This window comes from Ascaphus truei, chromosome 3 (assembly GCF_040206685.1).
Source record: "Ascaphus truei isolate aAscTru1 chromosome 3, aAscTru1.hap1, whole genome shotgun sequence".
Classification (NCBI taxonomy): domain Eukaryota; kingdom Metazoa; phylum Chordata; class Amphibia; order Anura; family Ascaphidae; genus Ascaphus; species Ascaphus truei.
The window spans coordinates 392537773-392556678 of record NC_134485.1 but is presented as its reverse complement, the minus strand read 5'-3'; the positions used below and the strand labels follow the sequence as shown (position 1 = coordinate 392556678).

At 43.0% G+C, this 18906-nt stretch overlaps 1 protein-coding gene across 4 annotated transcripts in view; it reads left to right on the top strand.

The window, feature by feature from the left end:
- Positions 1-18906, top strand: part of CNTN5 (contactin 5) — a 1772202-nt gene that overhangs the window by 623129 nt on the left and 1130167 nt on the right. The window lies entirely within an intron of this gene.

Below are 18906 nucleotides of genomic sequence, written 5' to 3'. Positions count from 1 at the left end.
CTAAATACGTTCTCGTGATATTTCTATAGGGCAGTGCAGTATATTCAATTCAAACATTTGCATTTTTTAACAAGATAAATGTAGACAATAATAGCTCTCCTAGTACACAACATTTCCTAGAAATATATAGCTTAGTATGAGGAAAATGATTACTTAGATAGATGGCAAATGGCTCGGATCTTCAATATTATTATATTAAAGGTGTAGCCCAGGCAACACTGTGCTGTTTAAATAGGGTTGAAGCAGGGGGTCGCCAGAGCTGAACTGCATTGATTTAAAGCAGCAAAACTACATGCACCCCCCCTTTTTTTTAATGTTCTTATTTGTATATGTAAAGCATGTAAAGCATGTGGCAATGTATAATTCTACATGCTCCAGTTATAAATACTGCCAAAATACTGATTGTGTGACTAACATAATGACTGATTCAGTCAGTGTAAATCAGCAGCTACAATGTAACCATACAGTATATTATTAAGGAAACATTATTTATTGTTACAGTTCACAGCTCAAAGTGCTGGGAATATTGGCAACAAATTATCATATGAACACAAAATCCCTGCAAGCTCTAACCCCAGCACACAACACATTTTATTTATATATATATAAATATATATATATATATATATATATATATATATATATATATATATATATATATATATATATATATATATATATATATATATATATATATATATATAGTTACGTTATGGTGCGTGAAAAAAGTGACAAAAAACCTCCACAGGAAAGCAAATATGCAAATATAGCTGTATGCTCATCTGCATGTCTTAGGCAGGTCTGCAACCCCGCCTTTCCCCATTATCACCCAGCATACAGCACTTCCACTGCAGCAAGGGATTCTGGGAAATGACATGCAAATGAGCACACAGTGTCATTTTTTGCCTCAATAACCATTTTTAACATGGTTCCCTATAGGCTTAAGCTTGCTGCATGGTCACAGCTTTGAGCACAGCCAGGGTTAAGGTGCATACCCAGAAAACCACCCACAGACAGCTGTTTCGACCTTGATGGGTCTCATCAGTGTGGGGTTGATTTTACTGGGAATGCAAGAGAGGCTATGGGATAGGCTAAACCATAATACTGAGTTACGTAAAGGTGAGTGAAATAAAGTGACAAAAACCCTCCACAGGAAAGCAAATATGCAAATATAGCTGTATGCTCATCTGCATGTCTTAGGCAGGTCTGCAACTCCGCCTTTCCCCATTATCACCCAGCATACAGCACTTCCACTGCAGCAAGGGATTCTGGGAAATGACATGCAAATGAGCACACAGTGTCACTTTTTGCCTCAATAACCATTTTTAACATATATATATATATATATAATCAAAAAATAAATAGAGGATACCGTTCTGTGGCTAACGAAATGCTTTTATTTGTGTGTATATATATATATATATATATATATATATATATATATATATATATATATATATATATATATATATATACCGTTCTATAGCTATATATATATATATATATATATATATATATATATATATATATATATATATATATATGACAAAAGGAATACTAATGGGCATGGCCAAATGTGTACAACAAAAGACAAAAATACCAAATGCTGCATCCAATGTGACACAAATTAAATAGTAAAATACGTAAATGATTGTATTCTCATGAGTAAGGGTCATTTAGTTAAACCCTTTGGCCAAAGCGTTATTAGCCTGCAGCCACGTCACGGCATGACCACTATGCAGGTAAAACACAACCTATCATAACCAAAGCAACAGGAAAGTGTGACAAGGATCTTGCACTGCTTGGGAGGTGTGCCTACGGAGGTAATTATCTCGGAAGCATGGGGGTCCCCGAAGCTGAAATTAAAGTGGTCCAGCCCCGGAGACCCCTTGCTTTAAACCTATTGTTTTTAACAGCATAGTGTCACCCAGAATGCTGGTTTAATTGCAGACCTTGCAGTCAATTACTTTTAGGATTATCAGTAATAGAATTGTCATAATTTGTTTGTGTATGGGTATCATCAATTATTGATAATAGGGTAAAGATGCATGCAAAAAAAAAGTTGTGCATGAATTACCAACTCAAGTGAAAGAGGGCGGTAAAATTACTACTAGCAAAAAGTTCATATAGGTTTGCCCCAAGTTATGTCAATCTTTTTATGGGTTGCTGGGAGGAAAGCCAGGTCTGGACTGGCAATCCATTTGGGACAGGCCTTGTTTACTATGGTTGTTTCATAGATGATATCCTTATAGTTTGGGATTCTATTTTTGGGGACATTAATGATTTGTTTCAAAACATTTCCTCTAATGCATTTGGTCTGGTTTTCACACACGTTGTGAATCTTACCTGTATTGTATTTTTGTACCTTCTTCTTAAGGTAGACTCAGCAACGAAATCCAGACAGATTTGCACATTAAGATGGGAGCTACCAATACCTACCTCCATGCTAAAAGTAACCATTATCAGAGTTGTCTGAAAAATATTCGTTACAGCCAATTTAGGGCCTCATGCAGTCCGATAGAAAAGATCACCACAATTTGTAATTTGCCATTTTTGACAGCGTTGCTATAACGGTATGCAGAAAGCCCAATATTTATTTATTTTATTTATAAAATATTTTACCAGGAAGTAATACATTGAGATTTACCGCTCGTTTTCAAGTATGTCCTGGGCACAGAGTAAAACAAATAATACATGGTTACAAATACAGTTACATAAATTAACAGGGTATATATCATATACAAGACATTGCGTGCACAGTTACAGAAAATATATATTATGGGCGTATGAAACAGTTACAGACCAGATTAAAGTGTGAGACAGCCTTAGATTTGAAAGAACTTAAGATGGTGGTGGATATGAGAGTCTCTGGTAGGTTGTTCCAGTTTTGGGGTGCACGGAAGGAGAAGGAGGAACGTCCGGATACTTTGTTGCGCCTCGGGACCATGAATAGTCTTTTGGATTCTGATCTCAGGTGATAGGTGCTGCATGTGGTAGGGGTGAGGAGCTTGTTCAGGTAGCTGGGTAGCTTGCCCAGAAAGTATTTGAGGGTGAGACAGGAAAGGTGAAATTTGCGCCTAGACTCGAGTGATGACCAATCTAGTTCTTTGAGCATTTCGCAGTGATGTGTGTTGTAGTTGCATTGGAGAAGAAAATGACAAATTGAATTGTAGAGGGTGTCAAGTTTGCTAAGGTGGGTTTGAGGAGCCGAGCCATATACTATGTCTCCATAGTCAATAATTGGCATTAGCATCTGCTGTGCGATACGCTTTCTGACCAGGAGACTTAGGGAGGATTTGTTCCTGTAAAGTACCCCTAGTTTGGCATAAGTCTTGGTTGTCAGGGTATCAATGTGCATCCCGAATGTTAAGTGGGAGTCAAACCATAAGCCCAGGTATTTAAAACTAGTGACAGGTGTTAGGGTGGTGTTAGCGTTGGTTCTAATCAGGAGCTCAGTCACTGGAAGCTTTACAAATTTAGTCTTGGTCCCAAATACCATTGTTACAGTCTTGTCAGTGTTTAAAAACAGTTTGTTTTGGGAAATCCAGTTTTCGAGTCTCAAAAAGTCAGATTGAAGTGTGTGTTGAAGGTCAGAGAGGCTATGGCTGTGTGCATACAGGATTGTGTCATCTGCATACATGTGTATTGAGGCTTCCTTACAAGCTGTGGGAAGATCATTAATGAACACCGAGAAGAGTAGGGGCCCCAGAACAGAGCCTTGGTGGACGCCACAGGTGATATCCAGGGGGTTGGAGTTAGAGCCTGAGATGGACACATGTTGGGATCTTCCTGATAGGTAGGCCTGAAACCAGTTTAAAGCATGCTTCCCTATTCCAGAGCTCTGGAGTTTGTTAAGCAGGATAGCATGATCAACTGTGTCAAAAGCCTTTGCAAAATCTAGGAATACTGTACCAGTGAGTTGTCCCCGTTCCATTCCACACTGGATTTCATTGCAAACTTTTAGCAGGGTAGTTACGGTGGAGTGTTTGGGACGAAACCCAGACTGGAATTGGCTAGGGAAATTTGTCTTGGTGTAGAAATCGCTTAATTGGGAGTGGACACATTTTTCCATAACTTTGGATAGAATTGGGAGAAGTGAGATTGGCCTGTAGTTTGAGACAGTGTTTTTGTCCCCACTTTTGAAGATTGGGACAACTCTGGCAGTTTTCCAGGTCTTAGGGATATGGCCTGCAGACAGGATAGAGTTGACTATGGACGCAATTGGTTTGGCAATGGCTGGGGCACCAAGTCGTAGGAACCTAGATTGTAGTAATTCGGGTCCACATTGGCTGCTTAGTTTTAGTTTGAGGAGCGCTTGTGTAATCTCCTCTTCAGATACTGGGCTAAATTGAAAATTGTGGGCAGTGTTGGGAGGGGGTGGGACTGTAGGGATACTCCCAGGATGAGATTCATGTTTGGGGATTGTGCTGCGTTTTGCTAATAAGTTAGTGGCACACCCCACAAAGTAATCATTGAATGCATTTGCAATGGCAGTGGGGTTTGTCAGAGTAATATCCCCCTTAGTGATATTACTTGGTTGTTGATGGTTTGGAGGCTGGAATATATTGTTGATAACCTTCCAGAAGTTAGCTGGGTTTGATGTATTTTGGTGGAGATTGTCAGAGTAATATTGTGCTTTTGCATGCCTTGTTTGCCTTGTGCACATGTTCCGCATGCATCTGTAGTGATTGAGATCCTTGGTAGTGCCAGTTACTTTGTAGCTTTTCCACAAGGCATCCCTGAACTGGTAGAGTGCTATAAGGTCAGTTGTAACCCATGGAAGGTGGGCCCCCCGTACCCTTATTTTGCGTAGTTGAGCATGGGTATCGCAGAGTTTTAAGAACTCGGATTGGAAATAGTCGAGCGCAGAATCGGGGTCGGGAATTAAATCGAATCTGTGCCATGGGCAGTTGGTAAGGTCATCAAGAAACTGTTGTGGGTTAAAGTTTTTAAATGTTCTAGTGAGAAGAACTTTAGGGCTTGATTGGGGCGGTTTAATTTTCCTTACACAGTACACTATTGCATGGTCACTGAAAATGTCAGGAAGGATGCTAGAGGATTGGATTCTGCTGGGGTTTGAGGAGAGAATCCAGTCTAGCAAGGAATGGTTGTGCGATTTCAGGTTTATCCGTGTGGGTTGGGAAATGAGTTGTGATAGGTTAAGTGACTTGAGTTGTATCTGGATTTTGTGGTTTTTAGGGTCAAGCCAATTGAAGTTGAAATTTCTAAGAACTAGCAGCTCACTCTTCTCATTCAGAGAGGAAATGGAGCCAAGAAATTGGGTGATGTCAGTCAGGGATTGTAGAGGGGGTTTAGGGGGGCGGTAGATGCCAGCGAGCAATATGGGCTTAGAAAAGGGGAGGCAGATTTTGCCAACTAGAGTTTCAAAAGAGGGTGGGCTTGGTGGGCAATGTAACAGTGTAAATTGTAATGTGTCTGCAATATAAAATAACACCCCTCGTCCTCTCTTTGACCTATCTCTCCTAAAAATGGAGTATCCCTGAATGGCAATATGTGCATCAGGGGTTTTAGGGGTTAGCCATGTTTCTGTAAGAACGATGGCTTTGGGTTTATGCATAAGGCACCATGCCCTTAGTTCATCCAGTTTGGGCAGCAGGCTCCGGATGTTTATATGGGCGACAGATAGGCCTTTTTGGAATTTAAAGGTGGAATTCTCAGGGGCATGGGACAGAGCTGAAATGGGAGGACCTGGGTTAGGTTCAATATCACCTGCTAAAGAGAGTAATAGTATGAGTAGAAATACTATGAGTAGAAATACTAATACTACTTAGGGAGGATTTGTTCCTGTAAAGTACCCCTAGTTTGGCATAGGTCTTGGTTGTCAGGGTATCAATGTGCATCCCGAATGTTAAGTGGGAGTCAAACCATAAGCCCAGGTATTTAAAACTAGTGACAGGTGTTAGGGTGGTGTTAGCGTTGGTTCTAATCAGGAGCTCAGTCACTGGAAGCTTTACAAATTTAGTCTTGGTCCCAAATACCATTGTTACAGTCTTGTCAGTGTTTAAAAACAGTTTGTTTTGGGAAATCCAGTTTTCGAGTCTCAAAAAGTCAGATTGAAGTGTGTGTTGAAGGTCAGAGAGGCTATGGCTGTGTGCATACAGGATTGTGTCATCTGCATACATGTGTATTGAGGCTTCCTTACAAGCTGTGGGAAGATCATTAATGAACACCGAGAAGAGTAGGGGCCCCAGAACAGAGCCTTGGTGGACGCCACAGGTGATATCCAGGGGGTTGGAGTTAGAGCCTGAGATGGACACATGTTGGGATCTTCCTGATAGGTAGGCCTGAAACCAGTTTAAAGCATGCTTCCCTATTCCAGAGCTCTGGAGTTTGTTAAGCAGGATAGCATGATCAACTGTGTCAAAAGCCTTTGCAAAATCTAGGAATACTGTACCAGTGAGTTGTCCCCGTTCCATTCCACACTGGATTTCATTGCAAACTTTTAGCAGGGTAGTTACGGTGGAGTGTTTGGGACGAAACCCAGACTGGAATTGGCTAGGGAAATTTGTCTTGGTGTAGAAATCGCTTAATTGGGAGTGGACACATTTTTCCATAACTTTGGATAGAATTGGGAGAAGTGAGATTGGCCTGTAGTTTGAGACAGTGTTTTTGTCCCCACTTTTGAAGATTGGGACAACTCTGGCAGTTTTCCAGGTCTTAGGGATATGGCCTGCAGACAGGATAGAGTTGACTATGGACGCAATTGGTTTGGCAATGGCTGGGGCACCAAGTCGTAGGAACCTAGATTGTAGTAATTCGGGTCCACATTGGCTGCTTAGTTTTAGTTTGAGGAGCGCTTGTGTAATCTCCTCTTCAGATACTGGGCTAAATTGAAAATTGTGGGCAGTGTTGGGAGGGGGTGGGACTGTAGGGATACTCCCAGGATGAGATTCATGTTTGGGGATTGTGCTGCGTTTTGCTAATAAGTTAGTGGCACACCCCACAAAGTAATCATTGAATGCATTTGCAATGGCAGTGGGGTTTGTCAGAGTAATATCCCCCTTAGTGATATTACTTGGTTGTTGATGGTTTGGAGGCTCGAATATATTGTTGATAACCTTCCAGAAGTTAGCTGGGTTTGATGTATTTTGGTGGAGATTGTCAGAGTAATATTGTGCTTTTGCATGCCTTGTTTGCCTTGTGCACATGTTCCGCATGCATCTGTAGTGATTGAGATCCTTGGTAGTGCCAGTTACTTTGTAGCTTTTCCACAAGGCATCCCTGAACTGGTAGAGTGCTATAAGGTCAGTTGTAACCCATGGAAGGTGGGCCCCCCGTACCCTTATTTTGCGTAGTTGAGCATGGGTATCGCAGAGTTTTAAGAACTCGGATTGGAAATAGTCGAGCGCAGAATCGGGGTCGGGAATTAAATCGAATCTGTGCCATGGGCAGTTGGTAAGGTCATCAAGAAACTGTTGTGGGTTAAAGTTTTTAAATGTTCTAGTGAGGAGAACTTTAGGGCTTGATTGGGGCGGTTTAATTTTCCTTACACAGTACACTATTGCATGGTCACTGAAAATGTCAGGAAGGATGCTAGAGGATTGGATTCTGCTGGGGTTTGAGGAGAGAATCCAGTCTAGCAAGGAATGGTTGTGCGATTTCAGGTTTATCCGTGTGGGTTGGGAAATGAGTTGTGATAGGTTAAGTGACTTGAGTTCTATCTGGATTTTGTGGTTTTTAGGGTCAAGCCAATTGAAGTTGAAATTTCTAAGAACTAGCAGCTCACTCTTCTCATTCAGAGAGGAAATGGAGCCAAGAAATTGGGTGATGTCAGTCAGGGATTGTAGAGGGGGTTTATGGGGGCGGTAGATGCCAGCGAGCAATATGGGCTTAGAAAAGGGGAGGCAGATTTTGCCAACTAGAGTTTCAAAAGAGGGTGGGCTTGGTGGGCAATGTAACAGTGTAAATTGTAATGTGTCTGCAATATAAAATAACACCCCTCGTCCTCTCTTTGACCTATCTCTCCTAAAAATGGAGTATCCCTGAATGGCAATATGTGCATCAGGGGTTTTAGGGGTTAGCCATGTTTCTGTAAGAACGATGGCTTTGGGTTTATGCATAAGGCACCATGCCCTTAGTTCATCCAGTTTGGGCAGCAGGCTCCGGATGTTTATATGGGCGACAGATAGGCCTTTTTGGAATTTAAAGGTGGAATTCTCAGGGGCATGGGACAGAGCTGAAATGGGAGGACCTGGGTTAGGTTCAATATCACCTGCTAAAGAGAGTAATAGTATGAGTAGAAATTTGGGTAGTTGTTTGCAAGTTGTAAATTTGTGGTGTTTTTCATTAGAGTGAGCAGTGGTTGGTGTGCTGGTTTTTAGAGTTCTCCACCAACATTCAGTAGATAGTGCAAGGCTTTTGAGTAGTCCAGGGTGTATGGTGATGTTGGGTGTGGGCCAGGATGGAGGAGTTTGTAGTGGATAGAGGGAGTAACATCTCCATGAGGCCAGGAGAAAGAAAAGAGTTAAAATACATAGCAGGTTCATGATGCCAGAGGTAGGCAGTGCTGCAAGGAGCTGTTGTGAGCAGAGTGAGTGTGAGCAGACTAACAGCAGGTATGTGCCTGTTCCTTGTCAAATGTTTAGCTGTATTGCAATGCTAGAGTCAGTTCAGGGTTTCAGTGTATTGTGCAGTCAGTTTTGGGAGAGACTGCAGTAAATAAGTTGTAAAGGGGTGGGGGGTTGAAATAGGCAGGTAAGCAAGCATGGGATCATAGTTTGATCTGAATAGCTTACCGTTTGTTGTCTTGAGTAAAAGAGTTTGCAGTAGATCCAGTCCCCAGTCACCTCTAGTCAAACTGTAGTCTAACTGTATTTCTCACTTAAAAACCTCACTTTAAATGCCTCACTGCCTAAATATTTCAGTGATAGCAAAATTTGCAAACATGGTGAGTAACTGGCGACGAGATGACCGTCCCTCTGAAAAGGGCTCACCCGGCGAGTTGATTCTGCTGCAGAGAGAGAGAGCTGCCTCTCTCTGAGCAAATCTCGGCCGAAATATTAAAAAAAAATAATAAAAATGTTATTACTACAGCAGTGTAAATGAGCAGGGGGTCTCCGGAGCAGAACTGCATGGTTTTCAGGTCCGGGGAACCCCTGCTTCCTGAGGTACAGGCCACGTTATGGGGTGCCGGTATCTCCTTTGCATTGAAATGTCCAGGTCACGTGACACAGGATATTTACATGCATAGGAGATACCGGCACCCCATTACGGGGCCTGTATCTCGGGAAGCAGGGGGTCTCTGCACCTGACAATGCAATTCTGCTCCAGAGACCCCCTGCTCATCTACACTAGTAGTACAATATGTAGTAAGCAACAATACACAACCCACTCCCCTGTGCCCCCACTTAAACCATAATTTATTTATGTGAACACACGATTGATAACATAGGCCAGTGGGGGTCCCCGGGTGTTCCCCACGGGCGACATGTTAAAGGGAAATGAAGCACAGCCATCTTGAGAAGTCATTGGGGCATTCTGACACATGATCCAATCCAATAAGTGGCTATGTGGATAAGTACCCTTTGTTTAGTTATAGGAAAGCTAACAGTACCACGAGTAAGTTGGCACCTACAAAACTTAGATCTTTATCCAATGACACTTGCATTCTGAGACATATGGGAAACTTTAAATGTAATAAAGGGAGGCGCATTACTTGCACCTTCCTTTATATCAAAAATTATTTCACATCTTTCTGCAATGGTGAAAATGTTCCTGTTAAGGGCTTTATAAACTGCCAAACCTCATTTGTATGAAACCTATGTGGTGAAACGCGTAGAGTGACGCTCTATCCCTGAGACGGCTGGAACCCCAGGAAGTGGACGCGGCGGATGACATCACTTCCGGTGTCTGGAACGCACTGGTGGAACGCACGCCACGAGAGAGGGGAAGCTGAGACACCATCGACCCAGCCAGAGAGATCCATTGCGATCTAAAATGCTTACCTGTATCTGAAAATATGTGAGTGTAACTGATTTTACTTACCTTTGATAAACTATATATACAGTCTGCACTATGTCCAGTTGTATATTTTAAATAAGGTTCCTGGGAGTCCATACATACGGGGAAACACTGATCTCTGCATCTCCTGGCGATTGAATGAATGCCTTAAAAGATACCTTTATGTGCCTGCAAAACCTCACACGTTTGTGAGTATATATATAGAAAGCCGTGTCATCACTATTTGAATTCACTAACCTTGCTTTAACAATATTGCACCATCACTGTTTTATTCTTTATTACATATATTGCGCTTCCCGGAGACCCCATCCTCATTTGTATTGTACCTCTTGTCGTGCAATTGCGGCTTACAATATGTGGGCCACAACATGCGGCCACTTTGTGTCAGATTTTTAGAGCATACGACAAGCATAGTGAATGGTGTTACTAAGCACTATGTATCCAAACATTTTCTCCATTGCCATTACAAAAAAACTGAGGGCCTGAAAATTATTTATTTATTTATAAAATGTTTTACCAGTAAGTAATACATTGAGCGTTACCTCTCGTTTTCAAGTATGTCCTGGGCATAGACTTAAGATGACAAATAATACATTATATACAAGATATTGCATGCACAGTTAGAGATAATATATTTGAATGAACTTAGACTGGTGGTGGCTATGAGAGTCTCCGGAGGTTGTTCCAGTTTTGGGATGCACAGTAAGGGAAGGAGGAGCAGCCGGATACTTTGCTGAACCGTTGGACCATGACTCTTTTTGAGTCAGATCTCAGATAAGTGCTGCATGTAGTAGGGGTGAGGAGCTTGTTTAGATAGATGGTTTGCTTGCCCAGAAAGTATTTGAAGGCAAGAAAGGAAAGATGAAATTTGCACCTAGACTCAAGTGATGATCAATCTAGTCCTTTGAGTATTTCATAGTGATGTGTGTTGTAGTTGCGTTGAGAACAAAACGGCATATTGAATTGTAGAGGGTATCAAGTTTGCTAAGGTGGGTTTGGGGTGTCGAGCCGTATACTATGTCCCCATAGTCGATAATTGGCATTAGCATCTCCTGTGCGATACGCTTTCCGACCAGCAGACTAAGGAGCGCGTATAGTGCCCGCGATGTCGACGCGACATCGCCCAAAAACAAATGCATTGCCGCCGCGTGCGCTTATAGTAAGCGCGATGGCGATAATGTGACGGAGCGACGTTGCGTCGCGAATTTTGGTAGCTGGAAATATTTGATTTTTCAAGGGCTGTCGCCTCATGTGACAGCCCCTGAACCAATCAAATGCCAGGACGCCCGAAATATAACTTTCGCTGGCGGCGATGGCAATGGGTGACATCACCTGTCGCATTGCGTTGCCCATAGCGGGCACTATTCGCGCAGCCTTAGGGAGGATTTGTTCCTGTAAACTACACGTTGTTTGGCATAGGTTTTGGATGTCAGGGTATCAATGTGCATTTAAAATGTTAAATGGGAGTCAAACCATATGCCCAAGTATTTAAAACTATTAACAGGAGTTAGGGTGGTACAGGCATACCCCGCTTGAAGTACACTCACTTTAAGTACACTCGCGAGTAAGTACATATCACCCTATAGGCAAACGGCAGCTCACGAATGCGCCTGTCATCACGTCCTGAACAGCAATACCTGTACCGAAGCTGTGCGCAAGCAGGGAGACTATAGAGCCTGTTACAAATGCGTTATTTACATCAGTTATGCACGTATATAATGATTGCAGTACAGTACATGTATCAATAAGTGGGGATAAGGTAGTGCTTGAACTTTTTCGCTTTACATACATGCTCCGGTCCCATTGCTTACCTTAATGTGGGGTATGCCTGTATTTGGTTTTGTTCTGATCTGGAGCTCAGTCATTGGAAGCTTTAAAATGTAGCCTTGGTCCCAAATAACATTGTTACAGTCTTGTCAATGTTTAAAAACAGTTTGTTTTGGGAAATCCAATTTTCAAGTCTCAAAAAGTCAGATTAAAGTATGTGTTCAAGGTTGGCGAGACTAGGGCTGTGTGCATAGAGTATAAGATTGTATCATCTGCATATATGTGTATTGAAGCTCCCTTACAAGCTGTAGGAAGATCATTGATGAACACTGAGAAGAGTAGGGGCCCCAGAACAGAGCCTTGAGGGACACCACACGTGATATCCAAGGGGTTGGAGTTAGAGCTTGAGATAGACACATGTTGGGATCTACCTGATAGGTAGGAATGAAACCAGTTTAAAGCATGCTTCCCTATTCCAGAGCACTGGAGTTTGTTAAGCAGGATAGCATGATCAACAGTATCAAAAGCCTTTGCAAAACCTAGGAATATTGCACTAGTGAGTTGTCCCAGCTCCATTTCACACTGGATTTCAATGCAAACTTTTAGCAGGGTAGTTACCACATTGTGTTTGGGGTAAAATCCAAATTGGAATTGGCTAGGGAAATTTGTCTTGGTATAGTAATCGCTTAATTAGGAGTGAACACATTTTCCATGACTTTGGATAGTATTCGGAGAAGAGAGATTGGCCTGTAGTTTTAGACAGTGTTTTTGTCCCCACTTTTGAAGATTGTGACAACTGTGGCAGTTTTCCAGGTCTTAGGGATATAGCCTGCAGACAGAATCGAGTTGACTATGGAAACAATTAGTTTGGCAATGGCTGGGGCACCTAGTCTTAAGAACTTAGATTGCAGTAAGTCAGGTCCCCATTGGCTGCTTAGTTTTAATGTGAGGAGCACTTGTGCAATCTCCTCTTCGGATACTGGGACAAATTGAAAATTGTGAGTAGTGTTGGGAGACGGTGGGGCTATAGGGGTACTCTCAGAATGAGGTCATCTTTGTAGTTTGGGTTGTGTTTCGCTAAGTTAGTCGCACTCCCCCCAATGTAATCATTGAATGCATTTGCAATGGCAGTAGGATTTGTCAGAGTAATATCCTCCTTATTGATATTACTTGGGACTATGTGTAATTCTGCCTTCTGTCCTGGCAGGTGTGTGCTTAAAACTTACAACTCTGTCCTGTTGTCGCTCACTTCTTGGTCATAGTTTTGTTGAATTATGCAGAGTGGCATCACACTGTTGGAGGCAAGTGATTCGCTTTTATAATTGTGTTTGAATGTTCCTATAGATTGTAACATTTAAAGTATTTCCAAAGAGGAAGATTGATTCCAATGTAGTTAAATGGTAAATATAAATAGATTTTGCTGGATATATTTTCTCTAATAGTGATATTTTGCTGTGAGAAATGACAAACTGACATATCAGTGTCTTGATTATACACTAACTTTATAGGAATGTAAAAACATATAAACAGACAATGTTGCTCTCACAGCTATTTCCTGGGTTTATGATTACAGTAGATTTGTCTTGTATGTTTATGATATGGCTTAGGATATATTCTTAGTTATAACTATATATATATATATATATATATATATATATATATATATATATATATATATATATATATATATACACTGGCGACACACTTTATTCGAGCTCGGCTAGTCCCACGAATTCGGGTATACCCGGGTGTATTGAGGTTTGTGACTGTTTTCTGCCCGAGTGCATTGAGGTATTTTCTAGGCAGGGATTGAAGCATTTTATTCCCACTGGCTGCAATACTGCACAGTATATATATATATACTGCATTACAATTCATTAATTTATGCCATCTGGTAGACACGCGAAGCATTGCAGCCTATTAAATCCTAATCATTATCATTTAACAGATCAGCCGCACGTCAGCCAGGCATGAACCCAGGCTGGGAAGGCAAACACAACGGGGCTTGTCAGAGGTGAGGAGTGGCGCATTCCAGATATCTGCCAGGTACAAACTGGGCATTTGCTCGAAAAAAGTGTGTCGGTGCAGTATATATGGTATTGGGAACATCAGGACAGGCTTCTGGGGTAGATGACTGGTCTTTATCTCATGGTGATCAGTGACTCCATCTGCTGCAAGCTCCAGGGATGTAGAGACAAGCCCTGCAGGAGAACTTACTACTACTCCCCCTGATAGATTGCACACCAGGCCGGAGTATATTTGAAAACAGGAACACTTTATTTTCCAACAGCATACACAGCATATACTGCACAGCACACTTCTTCGGTTTCACCCTCAGGATGGTCCCTTGATTTCCATCCCTGGGCAAGGGCACCAAGAGTAGTCCTTGCTCTTCCCTGACTACCTAATAGAGTCAGGGGAAATGTATCACTCCTCCCTCCACCAAAGGGGAGGGGACAGTAGGTGCCAAGATCCCTGCACACTCTGCGTGACTACCAGTCTCATATATATATATATATATATATATATATATATATATATATATATATATATATATATTGTGGTGCCATCGCTGTCCTCTAGGGGCTGAATGGGGAAGCTATTGGACTTTTTCACCACAAAGAGTTAATTTAATCCTCCTTGGAAAGGCTATTCATGTGATAACTAATGAAGCTAATCAACCTGTTCTGAATAGTCAGGAAGTGCTTTAAAAGGCTGGAAGCTGCAAGGCACAGAGAGACAGTTTATCCCAGAGAAGGGATGAGACAGAGGAGCTCCCCAGCTAATGGAGGCTGGTAAAAGAAGTCTGAGAGACACTGCTGAGAGAGCTGTGCGGAAGCAGTGATGTCTGGTTGCAGAGGACCTTAAAGGACTAAAGATAAGGCAAGCGCTTTGTTATTATCTGCAGAGACTTTGTATGCAATGTACATGTTTTGGGGCTGACAACTGGCTTAGCTGGCAGCCGGGTTAGTAAGGGTTGCTGCTGAAATGTGTAGTTAGCTTTCCTGAAGGAAATAGGATTTGATTTTATTATTTGGTTTTTCTCAAAGGGACCGTGGGCCTATTCATATTATTTATCCCTGTAAATAAACCCCAAGTATAGAGAATTACAGTGTTTCCTGCCTCATTTGGGACAAATGAAGTAAAAAAGAAGCAAAGCCTGTCCCACTATGAGTGATCAGCTGTTCTTACAGCATGCACAGAGGATGTGTGAAGTGTTGATGCGATAGCACCCAGAGGTCAGAAGATTTTTTAAGGTGCTGAACTCAAGCAGAGAAAAAAAAAAACACATTTTTTTTTCTGAAGAAAGTGTGAAGACTGCCGGTCAGTTATGAAAAGGATTGCAGTGCTGTATGTAACGTTGATGTTTTTTGCTGAAGCAAGTGAATTTGCAGCTAGCAAGTGCTGTGTGTAAATGAAATAGCGCCTCCAGTAGATCAAGGTGAATAAAACACCTGAAGGTAGAAATGGAGGAAACAATGTGTTTTATGTGTAATATGCCTGGCCACACAAAACAATGTCCTTTCAGGAATGGGTATCCTGGCGTGATCCCACAAAAGGAGCCGCACCAGAGATGTATATGGTGTGAAAAGCTGAACCATACCAAAGACTGCCCCTTCAGGCAGGATGACGATGATGATGATGATGATGATGATGATGATGATGATGATGACGGTGATGATGAGAAAGAATGGGTGCCCAGTATTGCTACCTTAAAGCAGAAGTTACAGCCCAGAGTGTTTGGCGCAATAGTCACGGGAACGACGACATGCCTAGAGATGACAGAGGCTGCCGCTACCACCATGTGCAGAGAGCCGAGCGAACCAGAGAGAACAAGTCCTGACTGGAGACTATGCTATGAGATGTCCCAGAAAGATGTGCAGAACTTCATCACAGACTTAGAAATTTCTCACCAAGAGGCTCGCGCACTCAAAACAGAGCTGGAACTCTCACGCCATGAGGTCTCTGAATTGAAGGATTCTGAGGAAGAGATCCTTATTCGTTTAGAAAAGGTAAAAAGAGCAAATACAAGCCTTGGACAGAAAAATTCAGACTTGACTGACCAGATCAGTAAAGATGCTAAGAAGCTTCACCAAGCAGGGAAAGTGGAGAAGCAATTGATCCAGGAAAAGCTAGAGGTACAGGAAGCACTGCAGAATGCAGAGAGGATGCAACATGTCTCCCTGGAGCAGCACAATCAAGCAGCGCACCTATGGCAGAGCCAGCTGCAAGAGCAACATGCAAGTCTGCAAGCAGCCAAGGAGAAGCAGCGAGTGCTACAGGAACGGCTGAGTACCCAGTATGTCCCCACAGATGAGCATGAGGAGCTGAGGGCCACGCTGTACGCCACAAGAGTATCGCTGGGGGTGGAGCTTGAAAGCCAGGTGATTCTGTATGAGTGGGAGCGTGAGAATGTCCAGAGACTATAGCAAAAACTGGAGGAGCAGAGAGGCAGCTCCATCTCCATGAGTCAGTATGCCAAGGAGAAAGAAGCCGGGAAAACAGAAGCAGCGGCGATACTGGCAACAAAAACTGCAGAGCTCCAAAAGATGAAGGAGGTGCTGACGCAAGCACCGTGAAGAGGTGAGGGCCCTGAGAGGGGACTTGCAGGATCAAACTGAAGTCATGCAGACGCAGATTGCTCAGCGCAAAATACAACTCGCCGAGAGGGAGGAGGTGACCGTCCGTCAGGTGGCTTGCCTGACATTGCGCTATGAAACCGAGATGGCTGATACCCGCAAGCTGCTGGACCACACGGCCAACGAGAGGGACCGACTGCAGCTGGAGCTGGACAAGGTCTGGGAGGAGCACAGGCAGTTGCAGGTCAGAAATAGAGGAAAAGAAACAGATTTAAGCCTTGCACTGAACCTGCTAGGAGATGTGGAGTCGCAACTCAACGCCAAAGAAGATGAACTCGCAGCTGCACTGAGTGAAAAAAGAAATGCAGAAGGACAGCTTCATGACCTGAGGAAGGACCTGGAGTCTGAGCGTGCTGGCTGCAAGATGGCGGAGAAACAAAAGCGTGACCTGGACGAGATACTCAAGGCTCTGAAGACTGAGCAGGATGCTACGTTGGACTCTAATGCTGCCCATCAGGAGGTTTCTCAGCTGAAGTTGGAGAAAGAGGTTACCACCCTAAGACAGACACTTGGGTCACAGAAGCGGTCCATGGAAAAGAGGGCGGTAGAGATAAAGCAAGTGAGTCGCACCAGGAAGCGTGACTGCAATACCGTTGCAGTGCTACAGTCTATTTTCCACAAGGCACGGAATGGGAAGACCAAGGTGCGACATAGTAGCACAGTAAGAAGCCAATTGTACTGCAATACCCATGGGACCCAAAGTGGATTCCTTGACAGGAAGGCAGCCGCTGTGAAGAGACAGTCGAGAATGGGACTGAAGAGTGTCCATGTTCGTAAGATGAGAAAGACCTCACAGGTTGTCCAGCAACACTCCCAACGGAGTAAGTTAAGGGGACAAGGAAGAAAGGCCAAAGCCTACGAGTCTGCCGACTGTCATAGAGAGGCATCATGGTGTGCAATTGGGGTTAGTAAGACCCCCACCCAAATTGAAGTTCTGAAGATAAATGATGTGAAAACCAACCCTAAAAGTACGCTGATGGAAAAAGGTCCAAAAGCCATCACCGCTAAAGCGGAGTTGCTGTCTTCACAAGAAAAGGCCAAACAAGTACTAGTGAGTGAACGCCATGAGCTAACTGAGGTCAAGGATCATCTACAGGGTAAGGGAGACTCTGAGCACAAGAGGAAGAAGGCAGAGAAAGTTGATAGATGGCAGGATGCTCAGGAACATTTGAAAAAGGGGACACAACAAAAGCGGAGCTTCAACCCTAGACTCAGGCCGGTACAAGACAGGTACCAGTCTTCAGGCCCAGATGGCCTGGCAATTACCCAAAAAGAAAATGTCTAAATTGGAAGGCAAGAAAAAAAAAGGCGGGGAGGGAAGGGCCGAAGTCTGACAAAGAGGTGGGTGCACAGGAATAGTGCACAGGTCGCTCACAGGATAATGTTTCGCTGGGGTGAGGGATCTGTGGTGCCATCGCTGTCCTCTAGGGGCTGAATGGGTAAGCTATTGGACTTTTTCACCACAAAGAGTTAATTTAATCCTCCTTGGAAAGGCTATTCAGGTGATAACTAATGAAGCTAATCAACCTGTTCTGAATAGTCAGGAAGTGCTTTAAAAGGCTGGAAGCTGCAAGGCACAGAGAGACAGTTTATCCCAGAGAAGGGATGAGACAGAGGAGCTCCCCAGCTAATGGAGGCTGGTAAAAGAAGTCTGAGAGACTGCTGAGAGAGCTGTGCGGAAGCAGTGACGTCTGGTTGCAGAGGACCTTAAAGGACTAAAGATAAGGCAAGCGCTTTGTTATTATCTGCAGAGACTTTGTATGCAATGTACATGTTTTGGGGCTGACAACTGGCTTAGCTGGCAGCCGAGTTAGTAAGGGTTGCTGCTGAAATGTGTAGTTAGCTTTCCTAAAGGAAATAGGATTTGATTTTATTATTTGGTTTTTCTCAAAGGGACGGTGGGCCTATTCATATTATTTATCCCTGTAAATAAACCCCAAGTATAGAGACATACAGTGTTTCCTGCCTCATTTGGGACAAAAGAGATTTCAATGTGGTGTCGGCATCACAATATATATATACCCATCCCACTCATACAAAACAAGGTATCATACACAGTCAGGCTATGAGATACCACCGAAGGAGAAACAGGTGCGCAAATCACATCAGGACATGTAAGAGAGTAAAAACACCAAATAGTGCAATATTGTCTACTTCAGCAAATTAGCTTCAATGCTGGAAGTTCTATAAAATTTGCACTCACGTGTTTAACTTGAAATCAGAGCGTTGTGGTTATTCAATGTTACCAACTTATGTCTCCAGACAGGTACTCCAGATCCACATAGAGAGGGGGAAATTCCATATACAAAAAGAGGGGAAAAGCAAAATAGTATAGTACTGTTTTTAATGTTAAAAACACAAAGTATTCCACTTACATAAGTGCCTTTGTTTGAGAGCATTCAGACCACCCTGGGTCAGACAAAGTATTCACAGCAAATAGCATCCGCTCCACGGCCGTCACAGCAGGTACTGGGCTGATTAAAGTTGTCTTCCACTCCAGATGTCATCAACAAGGGCT